The following is a 25,406-nucleotide window of genomic DNA, read 5'->3' on the forward strand; positions in this document are numbered from 1 at the left end:
TCTACAGGCATTTTTAGTGAGCACTTAAGAATCTCATTTTCCCTCTTTGCTTCCTTCTTCCTCACAAACTCAATACTTAGCCATTTCTTCAATTGCTTGGACAACATCATTTCACACTGCAAGGAACACCCAATTCTTCTATAGGCAAAAGCTTTTCACGGCACAGAGAGAGGACCCATTTGTGTCTACTTTTCATGGCACAGAGAGAAGACCCATTTGAGCCAATAGCGACAATCACCTTGCAGACCCATCCCCCTCAAAAAGTCGCACATTTACTGGACACTGCTCAACCGAAACTAGCGTTTTTCTTTTGGGTCTTCTTTTATCAACAGTTCAGTTCAGCCTCTTTTCCTTTGTCAACTACAGTATTTGTAGGTAATGCTTCAATCCTTTTGTTTTCCTTTATATTTACATTAAAATACTGGTTACTTTTGATTAATTGATTTATGATTTTAAAAATGGAATTTTTTGGGTTGATTTCTTCCTAAATGGTGTGATTGGACTTTTTCTGTTTGTGTATATATGCTGGATTCTTGATTGAATGTGTGAGACACGATTTAGGTGACCTTAAATAAACTTCCTTTATTACCTTTGACTCAAATCATAGATGAGCACCTTAATTTCTTGTTACCTTTGTTTCAAAATGCCATTGCACGGTGGGTAAGAGATCATCATGTGGGTTCCACTTGTTAATTGAATCCTGATTAGCCATTTCTTGCATGTTAATATGTTGTTGATTCTAAATATATTGCCTAAATTGATTATATTTAGAGAATTAGATAGAATTGAAATTATCCCAAAGTTTGGATTTATGCAATTATTTGCCCATTCTTTTCATGATTACAATATAACTAAGAATTGTCATGTAGGTTGATGAAACTGTATGTAACATCTATTAATGTCTATAGCATTATCCTATTGGTAATATGGTATAACAGTCAAAGTAATAATTGAAACATGCAAAGTGCGATCTATGATATTAAAAGAGAGTTCCTTTGCTATTGCTTTGAAAGATGATTTCATTATTCTAGTTGCTGATTCTATTATTTGTTTGAGCATATATTGGGGTTCGAACCTTTTTTTAGTACTGGGGGATTTATTGTGCTTGTTTAAACAAATGATTATTAAAGATCATTAATCAAGCACCATAAAAGGTAAGATTACAGTAAATCTACCCGTCACCATATCAAGTAAAGCTATAGAAAAGCTAATCAAAATTTAGATTTTTGGATGTCATTTTGGATGTTTATCTAGTTGCTTGTGTGTGTGTATGTTTATTTTTTATTTTTTATTTTGATTTTTATATAATTATCTTTAATGAATTTAATGATGGATATTGCTCTATTCTATTTTCATTCACCTGTAGAAAAGCTACATAGGAATTCATCATTCATAGTATAGAAATATTTTATTATATTTTGACTTTCAATTTACAAAGTAAAGCCAAAAAGCAGAGATTGAGGTAACAAGTAGGGTTTCTCCTGATTCATTGGTTATTTTAGAAACTTTGAGAAAACACGACAAAATTTTTGTATATTATGATATATACTGCTTTTAACTGTAAAATCTCAATCCATTGACTTGCTATATGTAGAATATTTGCTGTCTTTAATCTTGTTACAAGTGTCGGTACCAATATTTTTGCTACTTTGTTAGGGCATCCACCATCTGACTAGCATGTTAATGTAATTAATTCAAATAATAGTTTTCCTATTATGAGGATAGTGGAACTTATGGCAAGCAGCTCTTTTTTATTTTTTATTTTTTATTTTTTCCCTTGATCTTCTATTGCTTTGGAGATGATCATGTCCAGATGTTGAATCATATAAATTTTCAGCTATATGATTTCATTGAAAGAGCTGCTTCATTTTCTGAGTCGTTTACTATGGAAAAGAAATGCAGGATTTATGTTTTGAACCAGTCAATGAATGAATGAATTTCAACAGAGGTAATTCACTTCATTTTGTCCTTTTTTTTCTTCCTATTTTATTCATTTATCTTTCACAAATATTTTATTAGTCTCTTAATCTCTACTTTCACTAAGTTGGTCCATTACCTTTTGTTATTGACTTTAATACATTGATAGGAAGTTTATTATGTGCATGTATTTGACATGGAAATGGAATATATCAAGCTATGCTATTATTAATTTATTTAATTATTACATTATCACACCTTACCCCTCTGTAAGGCATAACATGATCCCGTAGAATACCTAATGAACTACCGAACTTCACCTATCGATAACTCATTAAATACCCTACGAGGGATTTTAAAATTATTTTCTTACTTTTTAAAAGTGGTGAGTATTTTCTTATAGGTATTAAAACATTTAATTAGAGTTTGTAAAGTAGTTAAAATTTTTGTCCCTTTTTATTTTTCCATAAATTTTAGAAAAATTTCGATAGAGTACCGTCTGTATTTTGATAAAACAGTTCTTCAAATACCTGTAAAAAGCACTTTTAATGATTTATCTCATCAACTTTATCAAATCAACATCCATCACAACCAATTTCAACATCATTTCTCAAATTCCAAAAATTCAAATCAGTAATTTCCAATTCAAATAACATCCAAAATAATACTAAGTAATTTCATTTAAATTAAAACAAAATACTTTCATTCATATTTAATTACAGTTAAAAAAAATTACATTCATCCAAAATTTACATTAGAAAAATTTAACTAATATTATTACAAACTTTATACAACTGCTCATAACTAGTTCTACATGTACATACATTTACATACATCAAAATAATTATTACAATCAGGGTATAAAATATATCCGATAGAACTTCAGGGAAGGTGGCTCAATAATCCTCAATAGCTCACTCTGCTACTCTTCTAGTTTCTATATCTGCGACAGTAATAATAGCCATGGCTGAGTACTGTGACTCAGTGGTGCACAACATACTAAAATAATTTTTATGCAGAATTTAAATCATACTTATTCAAAAATTGAACTAAACATGAGAAATAAATACAAAACATTATTTATATGCATTTAATCCAAACAATTTCATTTCGAAAGTCTCAAAACAAATTTCATAAAAACACACAGTTATATCATGCCATTCGAAACAATAATCATCTCAATAGCTAGAGGCTTATGAGAAGTCACATTACAAGGCTAGCTAGCTCAAATATATTGATATCCATTCAATTTCTTCTTCTACTGACACACATCTCAACACTTCAGCCAGAGAAGGAATAAAAATTCGAAACTAATTTCCCCCATTAGTCATGCTAGTGAGATATTCAAATATATGGTCATGACACTGTGGTTTCAAAACTATCTTAACAATTTATCAAATGTTTATTGCCATTTCAAACACATACGTAAACTTTCAACAACTTAAGTCACAATTTAATATTACAATTCATTCAAAATAATTTACAGAAGAAAATTTATAGAAAATTCTATGTTGTGCACAAACATTGAGTCACCTCTTGGTCTTGACTCGATACCTCAGGTTCTTTCCTTGTATTCTTTTCAATTGAAACACATAATTTCATAGTGTTTCAGTATCATAATTTATCATAAGTCTAAAAATAAATTCAAATCTATTTATATATAACTTTAATATGTTAAACTTGATGTTCTTTAAAATTTGTATTTCGGAGTTACTATTCACGATACTATTCAAGTTAATTTCTTGACTTTCGAATGCTTAATAGGTATGGGAATTCTAATTTCACCCAAATATCATATTTTGGTTACCTAATTTGTTAGTTTTGGTTGTTTTCTCAAATTTTAAGTTTTTTAGGCAAAATTTCAAAATTTCAGTTTTGGTGTCTTATTTTGCACTGTTCCATTGATCATGTTTCTATTAGAATTTGGCTAAGTTTTCTTCATAGAAATTGTTCCTTATTGTGTTAACTTTATTTTCCTTTTTGAATAACTCAATTTGGAGTTTTTTAGCCCAAGTTATAGCCATTTGAATATGGTTGGCCGAATTGGTCTAACCCAGATTTTCTGGGCACCAAACCTGGTTCTAGCAGTTTTAGGTCACTAACTTTGGGTGGCTAAATAACTTGGTTAAGGGCATAATTTGAGTTTGTGTTCTTCATGAAAGTTGCAGGTCTATGTCTCAGCTTTCTACTGATAAAATTTTAGGTCATTAGACCTGTCTAGCCCAAGTTATGGTTAAATGATTCATTTGGTCATTTTTGTACAGGGCAGAACATCCAATTCCGGATTTGGTCAATTTGTTCACTAGTTTTTGGTCACTTTCTGGGCATGATCCCTAAATGAAAAATGTGTCATTTTGCGTCTAGTTTCATTTCCAATTGGCCTCACACTAATTGGGTTTATAAATTTTTAGTTCAGGGACCTTAGTTATGCTGCCTGCAGAATGACCATATTCAATTCGAATTCAAACTCAATTCCAACACTTATTACACACCATATTGGTCATACATTGTAACGATTGGGCTCCAACTACTAGAGAAATTGTTTGCTTTGGCCATAAGTCTCACGGTTTTGTCCCATAGGTAGAATGGAGAACTTCCCAGGAGGTCGCCCATTTTAGGATTTCTCTCAAGCGAGCACACTTAACCCTGGAGTTCTTCTAACTCTCCAGGCCATTCCACCAAAAGGCGCCTCTGGTGATTAGTTCTCCTATTTTCTATATCATTACTTTTTGAATCCAAGACCATCTCCGTGCTTTTCCGTTGTGGGATTTGCCTAAGGGACCTTTCTCTCCCCCTTTCGGGACTCAGCGTCCTCGCTGAGGTTTGCCTCACCATCGCCCAAGAGGACACGCGAGCGGCTCTGATACCAATTGTAACGGTCGGGCTCTAACCACTAGAGAAATTGTCTGCTTTGGCCATAAGCATCACGGTTTTTATTGTAACGGTCGGGCTCCAACCACTAGAGAAATTGTCCGCTTTGGTCATAAGCCTCACGGTTTTGTCCCATAGGTGAAATGGAGAACTTCCCAGGAGGTGAAAGGTCCCTTAGGCAAATCCCACATCGAGAACAAAATTTTTATTAGAGGGGAAGAGTTGTAACACCCTCACCATAGCAATTCTGTACATTCTACTGTTTCAGTGACCAGTGTCAGTTCAGACAGCTAGAATGTCTGGAAAAATATTTAAACTAAAGTGAGGAGCCATAATTAACTCAACTATTAATAAGAAAATTTAGGAAAAATTTTAGAAATAAAATACAACCAAGTTAAATGAGCTGGTGCCCTAGCGATGGGTAACCCAGTGAAAAGTTGCGGTCCTCGCAACTAGGAGCCTTAGACCTAGGAAAAAATTCATAAAATAATTTTTGGGATTCCAGATAAGGGTCATTGAGGTTTTTAAGGCGTTAGAATGCCAAGAAAATGCTTAGAAAAATTTTTTAACCGGTACAGACAATTTTAGTCTGTTAAGCCAAACGGAGGGCATTTTGGTCATTTCGTCTTTAGAGATGATTTTTGACCAACTTGTCCAGTTAAGTTGTGACACCCCTTACCCGTCTACAGTGTAGCTGAGCAAGATATGCCACAAAGTGTGCCGGAGCACCAAATCATATTTCCATTACAATTTAACATTTTTAACACATTTATTTATAATTTTGATTAATCTGAATTTTCCGCAAATTCTATGAAAAATTTGGCAGAGTGCCGGCTGTAAATTGGAAAAACAGTTCTTTTGAATCTATTAAAAACACTTCCAATATAATCATAATATCAATCTCAGTCAACAACCAATATCTTTCTACAATTTCTCAAATGACTTCAATATCTCAAAATTCAATTCGCTTCATATCATACTCAACTCAATAAGAAATACTCAAATTTATCACTGAATATGATTTATAGGTGTTTACATCAAAACATAATTACATGAGATTGTAATATACATGACAAAATAAAAGTCTAATTACAAAAGTTTACAAAACACAAAATACCAAAAGTAACCTAATGTCCTACTAATGCACTGCAAATGTGAGGTAACTCTGGACTCTGTGTGCAGATTTGAAAGTTCACCCGGTCTGAGGTCTGCTGGACTCTCCAGTTATGTCTCCAGTACCTGCGCGTGGCAAAAGCGATGCGCTAAGTAATTCTGCTTAGTGGTGACAATATAAAATAAAATAACTAAATAAAATAAATATGCAAAATGTATGTATACATTTTATGTAGACTTAATTCTTGGCATTCATTGCAGTATTATTTGATTAAAATTTAGTAAGATTTATTTTAATTGCCCAAGTAACCTATACTAGTCGACTGGACTAGATAAATGGGTAAACTGGCACTGGGTACCAAGTACCTCAGACCATCACACTATCGGTCACATTATGTCTCCAGGTGTGCAACAGAACAGCTAATAAGCTGTAATAATTATCAGGGATAAAACCCAAGTATAACAACTCAATCAACATAGCCAAAGGCTATTATATCACAGAATGGCACGTGAGGCCATAAAACATAGAATAGCATGAAGTCATATGCAGTACTGCTAACAGAACCCTATTGGCATGCCAACCTATCCAAAAAAATCTTGTTAGGTGTACTAGGGCATGTTACACTTTTAAATTTTACAATTCTTGAAATTTAAGTTTAGGTGTTACTATTCATTTCATTAGTCAACTAAAATGTTGACTTTTGCATAGGCAATAGGTACATTGGTTTTAATACTCACAACATACCACATTTTGCATTCTAAAATTGTTGGTATTGGTTGCCAATACCATTTCTAAGCTTAGTGTTAGTTGTTCAAAATTTTTTGATTTCAAGCCTTGTGTTTACTGTTCAATTGGTCATTTTTACAGTGAAAATTTGTCAAAGTTATCAATATGAAAGTTGTTTCTTATTGTGTCTAGTTACATTTCCTTTTTTGAATCACTCCATTTGAATTTTTGTAGCTCAAGTTATGGCCTAAAAACCATAACTGGCCGGATTGCAAACTTTTCAGATTTTTTGGACTGACCAAATCTACAGTGTTTTGTGCAGTGACTTGAGGTCATCTTTTGAACATGTTATGGTCACAATTTGGGTTTAGTTTCTTCATAAAAGTTGTAGTTCTATATCTCAGTTTTCTGTTGGTAAAATTTTAGGTCAATTGGACTTTTCTGCACTGAGTTATGATCAAATGAATAAACACTGTTTATTTAGTCATTTTGCCCAGATAGAATGTAGGTCACCCGGATTAAGGCAATCTTTAGGTCAACTTGGTTTGATTTTTTGGGTATGGTTTCTTCACCAAAGTTGTGCCATTATGTGTCTAGTTTCATGTCCAATTGGCCTTGCATCAATTGAACCTCTACAACTGAAGTTATTACTGCCCAAACCTGCTGGACTCATGCTCCGTCCTGCAGGTCAGCCAAGGCAGCAACACTAACTTCAATTTCTATTAAACAAACCACTTCATTTCTTATTCACAAATAACCAAATGGTCACTAATTTACCATTAAAATTTACTTTAACCATTACATGATCAAAGGCCTCAATTTCATACCCAAATCCTAACCCATTCCATCTCAAATTATGCATTCACTTGCCTTTCACTATCCTAAACAATATGTTAGTATTAAGGGCAGTTAGGGTACCATTTTAATTCAAGAAAATCTTCAAAACCCTACCAAGCCCAAGGTTGTTGGAATTTTAAGCAAGACATACATGATGTTTATTAAATTTTCTTGTAAGTTTGCATTCAATTTCACTCCTTCAACATGAATTGAAAGAGAAAGAGTAAGTTTAGTCACTAATCTCTTTGGAACTAAGTTTTGGTCTTGCAAAACTTTAATTTTTCTTCAAAATTTTGCTGCCCAAAGCTTCCTCAAGGTGTGGGGTGAATTTTTCGTGAAGACAACTAGGGCTTTTATGGTGAGAAAGGGTGGGGATTCAAGCTTGATCAAGCTTTCATGGAGGTTTTTCTCTCCTCTCTCTCTCCCTCTCTCTCTCTAAAGCAATTCGGCTGGTTGAAGAAGAAATGGCTGCTGGACTTTTTTTTTTGTTTTTATCTTATTTTGTGTCCATTTTATCCCTTAAGTAATTTTGTTAAGTTGTGATTGGTGGAGAGCTCATTAATGACATCATATGATGTCATAATTTCACTTTTCTTTCATTTTCTTTTCTTTTCTTTTCTACTCATTTTTAATTAAATTTTTAACAATATCTATTTACATTTTATGTCATATAAATTATTTATTTAACTGGACAAGTTGGAAAAAAATCATCTCTGAAGACGAAATGACCAAAATGCGCTCCATTTGGCTTATTGAGCCAAAATCGTCTGTACCGATCTAAAAATTTTTCTAAGCATTTTCTTGGCATTCTAATGTCATAGAAACCTCAATGACTCTTCATTGGAGTTCCAAAAATTATTTTATAAATTTTCTCCAGGGTTTAGGCCTCTACCTCTGCCTCTTCCTCTGCCAACCGGTTGTGAACCTCTGGAGCAGGACTCTGAATAGATCCTTCTGCAGTGGTAGGAGCTGGACTGAATCTAAGAGCACTAGTGCAGTCTTTAGCTAAATGGCCCTTGTCTCCACAGTTGAAGCAGGCTCCTGTTGCCCAATAGCATTCTCCCCCATGAATCTTGTTACAAGTCTCACAGGGGTGGGTAGGATATGAACCCTTGCTTGACTGCTAACCAGACCTAGGGGGGTTTCTGTCCAGAGAATCTGCCCCTTCCAAATCTTCCACCTCGACCTCTGCTAGGTCCACCAAATTTCTTCTTCATCTAGAGGTACCACCAGAACTTGGCTCTATTGACTTTCCCCCCTTATCTTTTTCTGATTTCTCAGCTTTCTCTGATTTTTCCTTTACTGGGATTGCTTCTGTTTCAATTCTCTCCAACTCAAGTGCTTGAGAAATAAGTTTTGAAAAATTGCTGTGTCTGAATCCCACTACTTGCATCCTCAAACTAGGCTTCAAACCCGTCTCAAATCTCTTGCACCTTGCCTTGCTGGTAGAAAGGAGACTCCCAGCATAGTGGCTTAAGCGGGAGAACTCCCTCTCATACTCTGCCATTGATCTATTGCCTTGTTTTAGACTCAAAAATTCTTGCAGTTTCTGATCCACATTTGCATATGGGACATATTTCTGTCTGAGCTCTCTGATGAAGTCGTCCTACTGGTGGTTCAGCCAAGCTGTGGGGGATGGTCTTCTACCAATCATACACATCCCCTTGCAGTAGTGACACAGAGTATTCAAACTTCAACTCATCTGGGCAGTGCAACTTCTTAAACACTCTATCCATCCTTTCAAGCCATTGCTCTGCCTCTAAAGGGTCCACTGTACCTTTAAACTCTGTAGCCCCATACTTTAATAACTTGTCATATTGTTTGGCTGGAGGTAGTGGTTGTACCACAGGTGTTTGGGGTGGAGCTTGAGCAGGCATACTCCCAGCCATTTGTTGAAACATCGTAGTTATCTGCTGTGCGAATTGTGCAGGAAACTGCGGCATTTGTGGGGCTGGTGCTACTGATCCACTGACATTCTGTAGAGTTGGGGCTTCCCCTTGTGCCTCAACTTCAACAGATTGCTCGACTGAGCGATCCCCTTCTTCCATTTCAGTCTGAAGTTAGATTATCTCCTGAACAAATAACACAAGGAGATTTCCCCCCGTTAATTCATATTTATGATGTAATGCACTGTATATAACAAATAAGGACATTGAGCAGTTATACTTAACAAAGAAAAGACACAATACAAGTTAAAACATACTTCAAAAATTTGCTCTGATACCACTAAAACGTGTCACACCTTACCCCTCTGTAAGGCATAACATAATCCCGTAGAATACCTAATGAACTACCGAACTTCATCTACCGATAACTCATTAAGTACCCTACAAGGGATTTTAAAATAATTTTCTTACTTTTTATAAGTGGTGAGCATTTTCTAATAGGTATTAAAACATTTAATTAAAGTTAAAAATTAGTTAAAATTTTTGGCCCATTTTATTTTTTCGCAAATTTTATAAAAATTTCAGCAGAGTGCTTTCTATATTTTAAGAAAACAGTTCTTCAAATACTTGTAAAAAGCACTTTTAATAATTTGTCTCAATAACTTTTTCAAATTCACAATCATCCCAATCAATTTCAACATCATTTATCAATCTCCAAAAATTCAAATCCACAATTTCCAATATTCAACAATCATAAAAATACCATTAATTAATATCATTCAATTTAAAACAAAATACTTCCATTCATATTTCATAAAAGATAAAACAATTTATATACATCATTACAAAAATTTACATTAAGAGAAATTCAAACTAAAATTTATTAGAAACTTTATACCAACTGCTCAAGACCAGTTTTACATGTCCATACCTTTACATACATTACATACATTAAAATAAATTTTTATAGTCAGGGTATAAAATATACTCGATAACTTCAAAGCAGGTAGTTCCTCAGTCCTCAGCAGCTCAATCTGCTGCTCCTATAGTCTCTAAATCTGTGACAGCAATAACAGCCATCGCTGAGTACTAGGACTCAGTGGGCATAACATACTAAAATAATCTTTATGCAGAATTTAAATCATATTTATTTAAAAATTGAACTGAACATGAGAATTAAATACAAAACATGAATTGAGATTTTTATCCAAACAATTTCATTTCGAAGTGTCAAAACCAATTTCATAAAACCCACAGTTATATCATACTATTCGAAACAAATATAATCTCAATAGCCAGAGGATAAAGAGAAGTCACATCACAAGGCTAGCTAGCTCAAATATATGGGAACTCATTATTTTTATTCTTCTACTAGCACACACCTCAACACTTCAGCCAGAGAAGGAATCAAAATTTGAAACTGATTACCCCCACTAGTCATGCTAGTGAGGTGTTTAAATATATGGTCATGACACTGTGGTTTCAAAACTTATCTTAATAATTTACTAAACATTGTCATTTTAAATATATACAAATAACTTTCAACAATTTAAATCAAAAGCATAATAAATATTTCATCACAATGATGTCACAATTTGATATTTCAAATTATTCAAAACAATACGCTGAAGAAAATTTACAGAAATCTTACGTTGTGCACAAACCTTAAGCGAGTTGCCTCTTGGCCTTGACTCGATTCTTCGGGATTTTTCCCGGTGTTCTTTTCCACTAAAACACACAATTTCACAGTGTTTCAGTATCACAACTCATCATTAATCCAAAAATAAATTCAAATTCACTTATACCTAGCTTTAATTTGCTAAACTTGACGTTCTTTAAAATTTGTGTTTCGGAGTTACTATTCCAATACTATTCAAGTCAATTTGTTGACTTTCTAAGGCTTAATAGGTATGAGAATTCCAACTTCACCTACATACCACATTTTGGTTACTAAATTTGTTGGTTTTGGTTGTTTACTCAAAATTTAAGTCTTTTAGGCAAATTTGCAATTTTTCAGTTTTGGTGTCTTATGTTACACTGTTCTATTGATCATTTTTCTGTTAGAATTTGGCAAGACTTTATTCATAGAAAATGTTCCCTATTGTCTTAAATTTATTCTCCTTTTTGAATCACTCCATTTGGAGTTTTGTATCTCAAGTTATAGCCATTTGAATCATGGCTGCCGGATTGGACTTAACCCAGATTTCTGGGTACCAAATTGGTTTTGGCAGTTTTAGGTTACCAACTTTGGGTGGCCAAATGACTTAGTTAAGGGAATAATTTGGGTTTGTGTTCTTTATGAAAGTTTTAGGTTTATATCTCAACTTTCCACTGGTAAAATTTTAGGTCATTTCGACCTACCTAGCCCAAGTTATGGCCAACTGTTCATTTGGTCATTTTTGGTACAGGTCAGATTGCCAACTCTGGATTTGGTCAATTTGTTCACTAGGTTTTGGTCACTTTTTGGGTATGATTCCTAAATGAAAAATGTTCCATTTTGTGTCTATTTTCATTCCCAATTGGCCTCACATCAATTGGATTTGTAAATTTTCAGTTTTAGTCCCTCAAAGGGACCTTGGTCCTGTTGCCTGCAGCATGATCTTAAGCAACCCGAATTTGCATTTGGTTCCAACACTTCTAACATACTCCAATTGGTCTCAAATGACCATTTCTCACCTCAAACCAAGTCCAATACACCATTTAATACATTCTCACATTTTTATCTCCAAAACCCTAGATGCCAAAATCCTAGTTTACATAATTCATTCCACTAATGACATTAAAGTGTAAAATCAACATCTACACACTTAATCCAACTTCTCTAACATTTTAATTCCAAAATTTTTCATCAAATCCAATATTTCCCTAGGCTGGCCGAATTCCTTATGATTCCTTATCTTATCATTTTGTTTCAATTTTCATCAAATTCCAACTTAATACAAGTATTTAATCATTAAATAGAGAAAAATTGAAGAAATAAACACTAACCTTGCTTGAAGGGTTTCTAAACTTTCTTATCTTCAAGTTTTTCTTCTCCTTTTTGCTCCGTAGTGCTTGCTCAACATGTAAGGAGAATTTTTAATGTTGGGACTTGGTGAATATGGAAGAAAATAGGAATATTCAAGCTTCCTAACTCTTAAAAATGGTGGAAGCAAGATGAGTGAGAAGGAAGAGAGAGATGGGGCAGCAAGGATGAGGAATATGACTCTTTTTCTTATTTTTTTCTTCTTTTCTTTTATGTTTTTAGTCTTATGGAAGACCATAAAATCAAATTAATTAAATTTATTAATTATATATTTATTGCATCATGCATGAGGTCATGCATGATGTTATCACTTTTTACATTTCTTTTTTCTTTTTTTTTATTTATTTTTTTCATTAGTTCTTTAATTTAATTCTCGATTCTGAATTTTTCTTTTCTCCGATTTTATTTGACAGTTAGGTCAGAAGTCAGCTCTCGGGGTCAATTGACTAAATTGCCCCTCGCCGGTTCGATCTGGTTTGCAAATAATTCAATATTTCTTCTGGCTCCCTGACCTAATTATTTGACTGGCTTAACAATTCTTTTTTGTGATTTTCTCTTTTTCACTGTGTTCGTAATAGTTCTAAGGACCGCAGCGTCACATTTTACGGTTCAAAATTTGAGTTTAAATTGACTTCGCAGTCTTTCCCGAGAAGGTCACCCATCGCTGTGACTTTCGGCTCATTTAACTTCTTATGTTCTGTTTTTCTTATTTATACTTAACTAATTGACAATTACTAATTATTTGTGTTTATGGCTTATCTAGTTGTCTTAAGTGTGGTTCTAATCCCTTTAATTGTCCGGACCGACACCGGTCACCAGAATAGTGAAATATACCAGGCTATGCAAATAGGGGTATTACATTCATTTCTCGAGCTAGGATCCGTATGGGTTCTTCTTCATATGTCAAATTTGGTTGTACTTCAATTTCTTTCATAGAGATGACATGTGAAGGATCTGAGCAGTATCTTCTTAGCATAGATACGTGGAACACATTGTGGATCTTGTCCAGCTCTGGTGGTAAAGCCAGCCTGTAGGCCACTGGACCCACACGTTCAATGACTTCATATGGGTCAATGAACGTAGGGCTTAACTTACCTTTTCTTCCAAACCTTAGTACCTTCTTCCACGGTGACACCTTGAGGAACACTTTATCGCCAACTGCATATTCTATTTCTTTTCTCTTCAAGTTGGCATAAGATTTCTGTCTGCCTGAGGCAACCTTCAGATTGGCTTTAATTAGCTTTACCTTCTCCTCAGTCTGTTTCACCAGGTCTGGCCCTACCAATTTTTCTTTGCCTAATTCAGTCCAACACACTGGAGTTCTACATTTCCTCCCATACAGTACTTCATACGGGACCATTTGGATGCTAGCTTGGTAGCTATTGTTGTATGCAAATTCTGCCAGTGGGAGGTATCTATCCCAACTTTCCTCAAACTCAATGACACAACTCCTCAGCATATCCTCAAGGACCTGACATATATTTCATGTTATTATTATCATTTCAGTTTAATATTTGTATTAATTTAATTGGTTTCAATTGTTTACCTGAATTACTCTTTCTGATTGCCCATTCATCTGAGGATGGAAAGCTGTGCTGAAGTGGAGTTGTGTACCCAAGGATTCATGCAACTTCTTCCAAAATCTCGATGTAAACCTTAGGTCTCGATCAGATATGATGGAAAGTGGAATTCCATGCAGTCTAACTATCTCATTGATATACAAGTCTGCTAGCTTCTCCAGTGAGTAGTCAGTCCTAACTGGCAGAAAGTGTGCTGACTTCGTCAATCTATCTACTATCACCTATACTGCATCATGCTTCTTCCGGGTGAGAGGTAGACCGCTTACAAAATCCATGGTGATCTGATCCTATTTCCATTCAGGTATGCGTATAGGCTGTAGCAAACTCGATGGAACTTGATGTTCTACTTTGACTTGCTGACATGTCAAGCATCTAGTCACATAGTCAGCTATATCCTTCTTCATACCAGGCCACCAATACTGAAGCTTTAGATCATGATACATTTTTGTACTTTCTGGGTGCATAGCATAAACACTGGTGTGTGCCTCTTTTAGAATACTGGCTTTCAATTCCCATCATCTGGTACACATACTCTTCCTTTGTAGTACAGAAACCCATCTGCTTTCACCTCATAATCAGTTGCCTTCCCTTTTGAGATTTTGCTCATAGTAGCCATTAACTTCTCATCCACCTTCTACCCATTTAAAATCTGCTGTATTAGGTTTGGCCTCACTTGCAGCTCAGCCAAAATAACTCCATCTTGAGTTAGGGACAGACGGACATTTAGTGATTTTAAAGCTGTGATGGACTTTCTGCTTAGAGCATCAGTAACTACATTTACCTTTTCAGGATGGTAATCTATCATACAATCATAGTCCTTTAGGAATTCAATCCATCGCCTCTGTCTAAGATTGAGCTCCTTCTGGGTTGGCAAATGCTTTAGACTTTTGTGGTCTGTATAGATGTAATATTTTTCACCATACAAATAATGCCTCCATATCTTCAGTGCGAAGATAATTGCTGCTAACTCCAAGTCATGAGTAGGGTAGTTCTGTTCATGTGGCCTTAATTGCCTGGAAGCAAAGGCGACCACTTTCCCCTCTTGCATCAATACACATCCTAACCCATTATGCGAGGCATTACTGTAGACTACAAAGTCCTTTCCCGACATTGGCTGTGTTAACACTGGTGCTTCTGTCAATATAGCCTTCAGCCTCTCAAAACTGGCTTGCACTTGTCGTTCCAACCAAATTTCATATTTTTGTGTAACAACTTGGTCATTGGAGCAATTATGAGAGAAAACCCCTTCACAAATCTTCTGTAATACCTAGCTAGCCCCAAGAAACTTCTGACCTCAGTTGTATTTCTGGTACGTTTCCATTTCATCACTGCTTCTATCTTTTTGGGATCTACTCTGATCCCCTCAGCTGATACTATATGTCCAAGGAAGGAGATTTCACTCATCCAGACGTCACACTTGGACAGCTTAGCATACAGCTTCTTTTTTCACACAGTTTGCAGAATAATCCTCAAATGTTTATCATGTTCTTCCGTAGTCTTGGAATACACTAGAATATCATCAATAAAGACCACTACAAACCGATCTAAGTATGGATGGAAGATACGGTTCATAAAGTCCATAAATGCTGCTGGTGCATTTGTTAACCCAAACGGCATCACTAGGAATTCATAATGTCCATATCGGGTTCTGAATGCAGTTTTTGACACATCTGCATCATTTACCCTTAGTTGATGATACCCTGATCTGAGATTAATTTTTGAAAATACACTGGCTCCCTTTAACTGATCAAATAGATCATCAATTCTGGGCAACAGATATTTATTCTTTACAGTTACTTTGTTCAACTGCCGGTAATCAATGCATAATTTTAAGGTTCCATCATTTTTCTTCACAAACAGCACCGGAGCTCCCCATGGTGACACACCGAGGCATATGAACCCCTTATTGAGTAACTCCTGCAACTGAATTTTCAACTCCCTCAATTCAGTGGGTGCCATCTTATAAGGAGCAATAGAAATTAGTGCTGTACCCGGCATTACCTCAATAGCAAATTCGACTTCTCTTTCTGGTGGTAAATCAGACAATTCTTTAGGAAATACATCTGGAAAGTCTCTTACTGTGGGTATATCATACAAGTTCAGCTTAGCTTGCCTAGTATCAACCACATGTGCTAGGTAAGCTTCACAGCCTTTTCTCATCAATCTTCTTGCAACTGCGGCTGAGATAACGTTGGACAAGAAATCTGTCCTTTCCCCCACAATTGAAATCTCATTACCCTCAGGAGTTTTCAGAGAAATCCTCCTCAATTTGCAATCAACTATTGCCTGTTGACGTGACAAGCAGTCCATTCCCAAAATCACGTCAAATTCGTGGAAGGGCAATTCAATTAGGTCTGCCAAGAATTCATACCCCTGAATCCTCAACGGGCAACTTTTATACACCTTATTCACTACCACACTGTGGCCTAGTGGATTTGTGATTAGAATGTCTTGATCACTCTCCTCTACTGAAACTCCCCTCTTTATGGGTAGTTTGATGCAGATGTATGAATGAGTGGATCCTGGATCCACCAATGCATGCACAAATGTGTTGTAGAGGGAAAACGTACCCCTGATAACATCTGGGGCATCTTGCTCCTCCTAGGCTCTCATGGCATAGGCTTCAACAGGTACTCTGGCGTCTGGCCTCTCAGCTGACTCAGATGCAGGCCTCAGTGATGGACCAACTGCCTTAGATTTACCGGGCTTCCTACCCCTTTAAGGTGTAAGGGCAGGCCTATTTGTTTGTGTTGGGACAGTTGTAGTAGTTCTCTTCGGATAATTTTTGATCTGATGTTCTGTAGATCCACATTGTAAGTATGCACCAGTCACTCGCCAACAGTCTCCCTTATGCCACTTAGCGGTATGGGACAGAGAAGATCTTTGGTGGTCCCTTGAACACCGTGCCGAGAGGCATCCACGATGGTGTGGACTGGCCTCTTCTAGGTGTGAACTGTGGTCTAGGCCCATGGGACTGACCCTGACCTTGTGGTTGTCCCGAACCCTGAGCAGGAGGACTCTTACTCTTCTTCCTGGGAGCAGAAAATGAATTGAACTGACCTGGACCCCTCTTCTGCTGTCTTTCCCTTCTATTTTGCTCATTTATTCGGACTCTTTCTACTTTCGATGCAGCATCTACTAATTTAGCAAAATTCGTGATCTCCAATGCTGTTATCATGACTTTGATATTGTCATTGAGCCCTTCTTCAAACCTTCTGCACCTCTCTGCCTCTATAGGGACTATCTCCCTCCCATACCGGTTCAATCTGACGAATTCACGCTCATACTCTACCACCGATAGTTGCCTCTGTCTCAGACTGATAAATTCTCTTCTTCTCTCTTCTAAATATACCTTATTGACATACTTCTTCCTGAACTCTATGAGGAAGAAAGCCCAGGTGATCTGATCCAGTTGCACCTCACTGGTTACTGTGTCCCACCACTGGTATGCATCATCTTGAAGTAGGGACACAGCACCTTCCAGGTTCTGCTCGGGGGGTGCAATGAAGCTGTTTCAACACTCTGAATGTTCTATCTAACCAGTTTTCCGCTGTCATAGGGTCATCCTCTTTCTTTCTAAAGAAATCCACAGCCCCATGTTTTCGCAGTTTCTCTAAATGAAACTTTTGTGGTGCTGGTGGAGGCTGTGGCTGTGGCTGTGGTTGTGGTGGTGGAATTGCCCCTATCATTTGCCAGTAAAATTTGGTCATTTGCTAAAATAATGCAAAATAAGATTTGAGCAGGTGCCTCAGCTGCTGGTAGGGCAGATTCTCCCCTGCCTCTAGATTCAGCCCATGGCGGAGCACAACTCTCCACCTCTTCATCAATTGCTCTTTGAGAAGTAGGATCCATATTCTATTCAAAATAAGCAAACAAACAGATCTGCATCAGTGTCACCTCAACACTTATAAAAAAATGCAATGCAATGGTATGCACTCTATCTAGGCCCAGAAACGCCTAAACCGATGCTCTGATATCACTAAATGTGACACCCCTTAACCGTCTACAGTGTAGCTGAGCAAGATATGTCACATAGTGTGCCGGAACACCAAATCATATTTTCATTATAATTTAACCTTTTTAATTCGTTTATTTACAATTTTGATTAATTTGAATTTTTCGCAAATTCTATAGAAAATTCGATAGAGTGCCAGCTCTAAATTGGAAAAACAGTTCTTTTGAATCTGTTAGAAACACTTCCACTATAATCATAATATCAATCTCAGTCAACCACCAATATCTTTCTACAATTTCTCAAATGACTTCAATATCTCAAAATTCAATTCGCTTCATATCATACTCAACTCAATAAGAAATAATCAAATTTATTACTGAACATGATTTATAGATGTTTACATCAAAATATAATTACATGAGTTTGTAATATACATGACAAAATAAAAGTCTAATTACAAAAGTTTACAAAACAAAAAATACCAAAAATAACCTAATGTCCTACCAATGCACTGCAAATGTGAGGTGACTCTAGACTCTGTGTGCAGATCTGAAAGTTCACCCGATCTGAGGTCTGCTAGACTCTCCAGCTATGTCTCCAATACCTGCGCGTGGCAAAAGCGACGCGCTAAGCAATTCTGCGTGGTGGTGACAATATAAAATAAAATAACTAAATAAAATAAATATGCAGAATGTATGTTTACATTTTATGTAGACTTAATTCCTAGCATTCATTGCAGTATTATTCGATTAAAATTTGGTAAGATTTATTTTAATTGCCCGAGTAATCTATACTAGTCGACTGGACTGGATAAATGAGTAAACTGGTACTGGGTACCAAGTACCTCGGACCATCACACCATCGGTCGCATTGTGTCTCCCGGTGTGCAACAGAATAGCTAATAAGCTGTAATAATTATCAGGGATAAAACCCAAGTATAACAACTCAATCAACATAGCCAAAGGCTGTTATATCATACAATGGCACGTGAGGCCATAAAACACAGAAGGACATGAAGCCATATGCAGTACTGCTAACAAAACCCTATTGGCATGCCAACCTATCCAAACCAATCTTGTTAGGTGTACTAGGGCATATTACACTTTTAAATTTTACAATTCTTGAAATTTAAGTTTAGGTATTACTATTCATTTTATTAGTCAACTAAAATGTTGATTTTTGCATAGGCAATAGGTACATTGGTTTTAATACTCCAAACATACCATATTTTGAATTCTAAAATTATTGGTATTGATTGCCAATACCATTTCTAACCTTAGTGTTATTTGTTCAAAATTTTCAGATTTTAAGCCTTGTGTTTATTGTTCTATTGGTCATTTTTACAGTGGAAATTTGGCAAAGTTATCAACATGAAAGTTGTTCCTTATTGTGTCTAGTTACATTTCCTTTTTTGAATCACTCCATTTGGAGTTTTGTAACTCAAGTTATGGCCTAAAAGCCATAACTGGCCGGATTGCAAACTTTTCAAATTTTCTGGACTGACCAAATCTATAGTGTTTTATGCAGTGACTTCAGGTCATCTTTTGAACATGTTATGGTCACAATTTGGGTTTGATTTCTTCCTGAAAGTTGTAGTTCTATATCTCAGCTCTCTGCTGGTAAAATTTCAGGTCAATTGGACTTTTCTGCACTGAGTTATAACCAAATGAAAAAACACTGTTTATTTGGTCATTTTGCCCAAGCAGAATGCAAGTCACCTGGATTAGGGCAATCTTTAGGTTAACTTGGTTTGATTTTCTCACCAAAGTTGTGCCATTATGTGTCTAGTTTCATGTCTAATTGGCCTTGCACCAATTGAACCTCTACAACTGAAGTTATTCCTGCCCAAACCTGCTGGACTAATGCTCAATCCTGCAGGTCAGCTAAGGCAGCAACACTAACTTCAATTCCCACTAAACAAACCACTTCATTTCTTATTCACACATAACCAAATGGTCACTAATTAACCATTAAAACTTACTTTCACCATTACATGATCAAGGTCTCAATTTCATACCTAAACCCTAACCCATTCCATCTCAAATCATGCATTCACTTGCCTTTCACTATCCTAAACAATAGGTTAGTATTAAGGGCAGCCAGGGTATCATTTTAATTCAAGAAAATCTTCAAAACCCTACCAAGCCCAAGGCTACTGGAATTTTAAGCAAGACGTATGCATGATGTTTATTAAATTTTCTTGTAAGTTTGCATTCAATTTCACTTCTTCAACATGAATTGAAAGAGAAAGGGTAAGTTTAGTCACTAACCTCTTTGGAACTAAATTTGGGTCTTGCAAAACTTCAATTATTTTTTAAAATTTTGCTGCCCAAAGCTTCCTCAAGGTTTGGGGTGAATTTTTTGTGAAGACAACTAGGGCTTTTATGGTGAGAAAGGGTGGGGATTCAAGCTTGATCAAGCTTTCATGGAGGTTTTTCTCTCCTCTCTCTCTCTCTCAAGCAATTTGGCTGGTTGAAGAAGAAATGGCTGCTGGACTTTTCTTTTTTGTTTTTATCTTATTTTGTGTCCATTTTATCCCTTAAGTAATTTTCTTAAGTTGTGATTGGTGGAGAGCTCATTAATGACATCATATGATGTCATAATTTCACTTTTCTTTCATTTTCTTTTTTTTTTCTTTTCTACTCATTTTCAATTAAATTTTTAACAATATCTATTCACATTTTATGTCATACAAATTATTTATTTAACTGGACAAGTTGGCCAAAAATCATCTCTGAAGACGAAATGACCAAAATGCCCTCCGTTTGGCTTATTGAGCCAAAATCGTCTGTACCGATCTAAAAATTTTTCTAACCATTTTATTGGCATTCTAATGTCATAGAAATCTCAATGACTCTTCACTGGAGTCCCAAAAATTATTTTATGTATTTTCTCCAGGGTTTAGGACTCTTAGTTGCGAGGACCGCAACTTCCCACTGGGTTACCCATAGCTAGGGCACTAGCTCATTTAACTTAGTTGTATTTTATTTCTAAAATTTTTCCTAAATTTTTCTTATTAATATTTAAGTTAATTATGGTTCATCACTTTAGTTTAAATGTTTTTTTCCAGATGTTCTAGCTGTTCGGACCAACACCGGTCACCTGAATAGTAGAATGTATGGAATTGCTACAGTGAGGGTGTTACATAAGTAAATAATTATTATGACATAAAATGTGAATAAATATTATTAAAAATTAAATTGGAAATGAGTAGAGAAGAGAAGAAAAGAAAATGAAAGGAAATGCTAATTATGACATCATATGATGTCATTTAAATTTCAGTCACCAATCACAATTTATTAAACTCATTAAAAGGGATGAGGAAGACTAAAACTTGACAAAATAATTCTGCTTCTTCCTCGCCAAACCAAACGTCTCCCTTACCCAAACCCATTCCTCTATTAAAAAGCTTTCCAAGCTTCACTCCCCACCAAATCTCACCATAAAATCACTCAAGCTCTTCACTAAACTTGATCCTCACACCTTAAATCACCACTAGGCAGCAAAAAGAGGAAGGAAAGAGGAAGTTTTGTTAGCTTGAAATTCTGCTCCAAGTGATTAGTGTTCAAACTCTTACTACTGTTGATTTAATTCATGTTTAATGGCATGAAATAAGTAGGAAATGTAAGAAAATAACATAAAATTGTGTGTGTACACACCCTTATAATTTCGGCAGCTAGGGTTGATTAGGGTTTGATGATTTTTCTTGATAGCAAAGTGGTTATGAGCTGCCCTTGGTATGAGATGAGTGATTGAAAAAGTTTGTGTAAGTGAAATGCAAGTGGAATACATGAAAGAACTTGAAAAAAATATGGACACTTGAACAATATTAGGGTTTGCTCATGTAATGGTATGTTAACTTTTTAATGGTCAATTAGTGACCATTTGAATGTGTGTGAGGAGGAATTGAAGTGAGTAAGGATGTTGGACTTGAAATTAGCTATGCTGTCCTTGGTGACCTGCAGGACTGGGTGTGTGTCCAGCAGGTTTGGGCAGCCATAAATGGAGTTGTATAGGTTCAATTGGTGCAAGGCTAATTGGACATGAAACTAGACACATAATGGTACAACTTTGATGAATAAACTCTACCCAAAAAACCAAATCAAGTTGACCTAAAAATTGCCCTAATCCGGGTGACTTGCATTCTGCCTGGGCAAAATGACTAAATGAACAATATTTATTCATTTGGTCATAACACAGTGTAGAAAGGTCCAATTGACCTGAAATTTTACCATCCGGTAGCTGAGATATAGACCTACAACTTTCATGATGAAAACAAACCTAAATTTTGATCATAAGATATTCAAAAATTAACCTGCAGTCAATGTACAAAACACTGTAGATTTTGTTCTATCCAAAAAATCGGAAAAATTTGTAATCCAGTCAGTTATGGTATTTAGGCCATAACTTGAGCTATAAAACTCTAAATGGAGTGATTCAAAAAAGGAATATAACTAGACACAATAAGGAACAACTTTCATGAAGATAATTTTGTCAAATTCCTACTGTACAAATGAATAATGGAATAGTAAACTTAGTGCTTGAAATCTGAAAATTGTGAATAACTAACACTAAGTTTTGAAATGGTATTGGCAACCAATGCCAACAACTTTAGAATGCAAAATGTGGTATGTTGAGGATATTAGAACCAATGTACCTATTGTCTATGCAAAAGTCAATATTTTAGTTGACTAATGAAATGAATAGTAACACTTAAACTTCAATTTCAAGAAAATTTAAAAGTGTAACATGTCCTAGTACACCTAGTAAGATTGGTTTGGATAGGTTGGCATGCCAATAGGGTTCAGTTAGCAGTACTGCACATACCATTATGCCATTTTATGATTTTATGGCTTTTAGCCATTCTGATATTATGATGATACTTGGCCCTGTGCCTAATGTTTGTTACAGCTTATCAGCTGTTCTGTTGCACACCGGGAGATACATATGTGACTGATGGTGTAACGGCCCGAGGTACTTGGTATCCAGTGCAAGCTTAATGAAATAGGTTACTTGGACAAAAAAAAAATGAAAATTGATAAATTTAATGAAATAATGAATATAACAAATACCAAATAAATAAGATTAAAAATAATTACAAAAAAATTTGTCTGTATAAGACATCAATATATTCATTGTATATTTATTTTCTTTTAGTTCTTTTTATTTTATTATTGGCACTACGAAACATTATTGCTTAGCGAGTTGCTTTTTGCCACGCGTAGGTTCTGGAGAGACTGACATAGAGCCCAGTAGACCACAGACTGGGTGAGGCCGTCCATAGTTCTGCATAGTGTCCATGCCACCTCACCGACTTCAGTGCATTGGTAGGACACTACGTTTCATTTGGGTATTTTGTAATTAACTTTTATTTTCTCATGTATAAGTGAGACTTATGTAATATATTTTGATATTAATGTAAATAGTGAAAATTTGTGTTTAAAAATGAAAAATTGAGTATTTATTTATGACTTGTGTATGAATATCATGTGAAATGAATGAATGAGAAATGGAAGTATTATTGAGAAATATTGAGACTTTGTTGATAAAATGGAGTTTGGGAATGATTAAAAACTTATTGGAAGTGTTTTTCACAGGTTCCGAAGAACTGTTTTCTCCATTTTTAGTCGGTATTCTGCCGAAATTTTCTATAAAATTTGCGGAACCTCAAATAAATTTATAATTCAATTAATGACTTAAATGAATTATATTTCACAAATTGTACTTCATAACTATGAATAAAAATAAATTAAGGAAGAATAAAAATGATTGAAATAAAATAGGATGTCCAGGTACACTGTGTGACATATCTTACTCGGCTATACTGTAGATGGGTAAGGGGTGTCATATCTATACTTGAAAAGGTGTTAAAGAGGTTTAACATGCTTGATTCCAAGAGAGGATTGTTACCAGTGAGACATGGTATCCACCGTTCTAAAGAGATGTCTTCAAAGACACCTGAAGAAAGAGATAAAATGGCCAGGATTCCATATGCTTCGGCTATTGGAAGTTTGATATATGCAATGTTGTGTACTAGGCCGGATATCGCATATGCTGTTAATTTGACTAGCAGGTATCAATCCAATCCAGGTTTGGAACACTGGATAGCTTTCAAGAATATCCTTAAGTACTCGAAAAAAACTAAGGATTTATTCTTGATATATGGAGGTGGAGACTTGCAATTGAATGGTTATGCTGATTCTGATTTTCAATCAGATATCGATGATAGAAAGTCTACCTCTGGATATGTGTTCATTTGTAATGGAGGTGCAGTCAGTTGGAAGAGTTCCAAACAGAGTACGACTGCAGATTCCACTCATCGAGGTGAGTATATTCTTTGCATCGATGTCGCAAAGGAAGCTATTTGGATATAAGAAATCCCGGTCTCACTAGAAATCCAAACACATAGAAAGGCACTACCACATTATCAGAGAAATAGTTGGGTAAGGCAATACAGCTATGCAGAAAATAGCATCAGCTGAAAATCCAGCTGATCCATTCACTAAGCCTTTGTCACAAGCTCAGTTAGACCGACATCTTGATAAGATGGGTCTAAGGTATTGTAATGAATGGCTCTAGTGCTAGTGGGAGATTGCTAGTAGTATGCCATAGAGCAAATCATTTAGTATGTATCCTGTATATATTTTATTAATAAAAGGCATTTTCACTTTTCCGTTTACATAATTTATTTATGTGTAATAGAAAAGGTCCATTGATATTTTATTAAAAATATTATTCTTAAGTTGTTAAGAATATGAGTTACAGTATTTCTAATACAAAGCATCATAAATAGGTTCACAATCGAGGTTACTTCACAATAAGGACATTACTTATTCAGAAAGATTGTAATCATGTTTGTTCCCAAGTTATTTATATAAGATGTAAATAAGATTGAATGGTGAGTCTTATGCCATATAACAAACATGATAGACACTTATACATGATAAGTAGGTCGAACCAGTGACATTTATGACGAGCACATGGAGTTTACTCTTATCAATGTATTGTCATAAATCATATCAGTGCATATAATCTTTAGACCTGAGATAGCACAGTTATCTTGTATATAGGTGGTTTGAGTTTGATACTGCTTTCATACTTGTACTGTGTATGGGTATATTTGCATGTGTTGGCTCCTACTAGTTATTTATGGAGGTAGGTGTTAATCAAGATGGAATCTATTCCTCTAAGTAAATAGGGATAAAATCATATGTTCATTTAATTGTTCTTGATGTTTCAAGCTCCTAGCTAGGACAGAGAGATTTAATAAAAAAAGAGTTTCTGATAAGAAAATCTTTTTAATCAAGAACTGGAATTAGAAGAGAACATAATATTCATAGCAAATGGGGTTTGACCTTGGAATTGAGATTTTGTAACAGAGAGATTCTAGTGCATGATAACATATGATTATAGGTTCATTTAAGGTAAACCTTATTATTAATTGGGTGGCCATGGCATGCTATGCTAGGTGTTAACCATGGTCTATGAGGTGCAT

General features: G+C 35.4%; 1 long non-coding RNA gene across 2 annotated transcripts; it reads left to right on the plus strand.

Moving 5' to 3' along the window:
* On the plus strand, window positions 1–23,379 carry LOC110634499 (uncharacterized). 2 transcript variants are annotated; one of them, XR_009143684.1, is made up of 4 exons: window positions 1–375; window positions 1,895–1,948; window positions 5,971–6,116; window positions 23,137–23,379. It is a non-coding gene; the product is annotated as an uncharacterized LOC110634499 (long non-coding RNA). The 2 variants fall into 2 exon arrangements; XR_009143681.1 differs by lacking the exon at window positions 23,137–23,379 and having other exon boundaries at window positions 5,971–6,206.
* Window positions 23,380–25,406: the final 2,027 nt, after the last annotated feature.

The sequence above is a fragment of the Hevea brasiliensis genome, chromosome 2, assembly GCF_030052815.1.
Source record: "Hevea brasiliensis isolate MT/VB/25A 57/8 chromosome 2, ASM3005281v1, whole genome shotgun sequence".
In the NCBI taxonomy this organism is placed as follows: domain Eukaryota; kingdom Viridiplantae; phylum Streptophyta; class Magnoliopsida; order Malpighiales; family Euphorbiaceae; genus Hevea; species Hevea brasiliensis.